Below are 2518 nucleotides of genomic sequence, written 5' to 3'. Positions count from 1 at the left end.
TTAGGCAAAGATTTTTGGGCAGAAGCGTGTAACACAACAGTGTATTTAATTAACCAGAATCCATCATCTAAATTGGATTTTGGTATTCCAGAAGAGGAATGGAAAGGAAAGAGAATTTCATACTCGCATCTTCATATGTTTGGATGCGAAGCCTTCTCGCATATACCCAAGGAAAAGCGAATGAAATTGGATCCAAAGTTGCTGAAATGTATCTTTGTGGGGTATGGAGAAGAGAAGTTTGGTTTCAGATTGTGGGGTTCAGTTCACAAAAAGATTGTTTGTAGCAGAGATGTAGTCTTTCATGAAACCTCCTTTCCCGTACTACAAGATTCAAATAAATCAAAGACATAATTTGTTCCTATGTCTCTATTTTAGAATTCGACTACCAGTGCTCTGCCTCCGATCTCTCATTTAGTGGGAGCTCCTATGACATCTACATCTGTTGAATTCAATTCTCAATCAGAGAATGAAGAAGGGAGTGATGAAAATGTTTGGTCTTCTTTTAATCCAGAACTTGGGGGTCTGCTAAATAGAGCAAATCCTCCTCAAAATAGCACTGATGTTGGAGGAAACTTGGAAGATCACTCTTATGGTGAGCATCTTGGCTCATGTTATTCAACTTTGGTTGGGCAAACTCCATGGTGCTCTGCACCTCTACCACACTCTACATAACATAATTTATTCTCAAGGCATGTTGCACAGTTTTCATGTGCAGCACACCCACTGCAGTCCTCACAGTCTACAAACTGCAGCTCTCCTTGTGAGCTTCCTGTAGCTTGTGCACCCTCCACGCAAGCTCCTTGCTGCCTCCCCTATCCTCCTCCTACAATCTCCTCTCCCCGCAAGCTCCCTACTGGCCTCCTTGCCTCCCCAGCCCGCAGGCCCTCCCTACAGACTCCCCGCAACCCCCCAGTAGCTCCCTCTCCCTCTCCACAAGCCCACTCCATAGGTTCACTACCACCATAGACCTTTACCACTAATGGTGATGGTCTCGTGGAAGACCATTCACATGGTCTTTGCCCCTAGCGAAATTCACATGATCACGGGCTCCAACCTAGAGCGACCTCCTTTGCGAACCCATAGCAATGTCATCACTCTCCCGTGCAGAACAAGGGGGACACTAACAGACTCAAAAACATAGGGAGTGATGTTAATTTGATTAAATAGGGAACACAAAAATTGAATGACTCCACTACTGAAATAGAGAGTCAATTGAGAAAATCAACCAGACAGAGGTGACCCCTTGTGAAGTTCTCTGATTATGACTAAATGTTTTGTGAAGAGGTTGAACCTTCTTTGCTCATCTTTGATCAAACAGAGCCTGCAACATATAAAGAGGCTTGTAAAAATGTAGACCATGATAAGTGGCACGCTGCAATGTGTGAAGAAATGGATGCACTAATGAGAAATCAGACATGGGATTTGGTGCCACTTCCACCTAACAAAAAGGCATTGAGAAATAAATGGGTGTACAAACTAAAAGATGAAGACGATGGTCACAAAATATTTCGAGTAAGACTAGTTATAAAGGGATATGCTCAACAACAAGAGCTCGACTTCAAAGAAATTTTCACGCTAGTAGTTAAAATGACTACCATCCGAGCAGTATTGGGATTAGTTGCAGCGTGGGATTTGAACTTCAACTGCTGGATGTGAAGATGACATTTCTCCATGGCAACCTTGATGAGGAATTATTTATGCATCAGCCGAAAGGGTTCATTAAAAATGGGCAGGAACACCTTTATTGCAGATTGAAATGCAGTTTGTATGGCATAAGCAAGCCCCCCTACTTTCACATTTGTCAGGGCAGTGATTAGTTGGGATTCAAAATTGCAACATACAGTTGCTCAACTAACCATGGAAGTAGAATACATAGCTCTTTCTGAGGGAGCAAAAGAGATGGTATGGTTGCAACTCTTGTTCAACAAGTTGGGTTTGAAGCAATCAGATTTTACTTTGTTTTGTTATAACAATAGTGCAATTTTTATGACTAAACATCAGACATCTCAGCCGCGGTCAAAACATGTTGATGTTCACCATATGATCAAAAAAGGCAAGTTTCATGTAGATAAGATTCATACCGAATTGAATCGAGCTGATGTGCTCACTAAAGTGGTTAAGGGGGAGAAGTTCAAATTCTGTCGAGCTTCTCTCGACCTTTCCAATAACTGATAGTAGAACTAAGTGGGAGAATCTACTTGTTGCAGCAGTTTGTTGGCCTTCAGTGGGAGATTGCTGGAAGTTGAAGTCCAATGGACTCCTTCCCTGTTTTCTACCAAAACTCTTGGCTATTCACATTCTTCTTGCAAGCTCTTTAAGAGCTAATTGTAATTCATTTTCTGAAGTTGATTGCTAGAGCTAGTTGTGGCTATGTATATGTAAAACAAATTGGTGAATAATAAATTGGTTCCCCTGCTTCAAGTGTGGATGTAGGCAATTGTCGAATCCCTTTAAATCTGTGTCTCATTGTTTATTGTTGTGTTTGTTATTAATTTTGTTTATCTGTTGTTTTTCAATT

The sequence above is a fragment of the Cryptomeria japonica genome, chromosome 11 (genome assembly GCF_030272615.1).
Source record: "Cryptomeria japonica chromosome 11, Sugi_1.0, whole genome shotgun sequence".
Taxonomy (NCBI): Eukaryota; Viridiplantae; Streptophyta; class Pinopsida; order Cupressales; family Cupressaceae; genus Cryptomeria; species Cryptomeria japonica.
Note: the sequence above shows the minus strand (reverse complement) of the source record.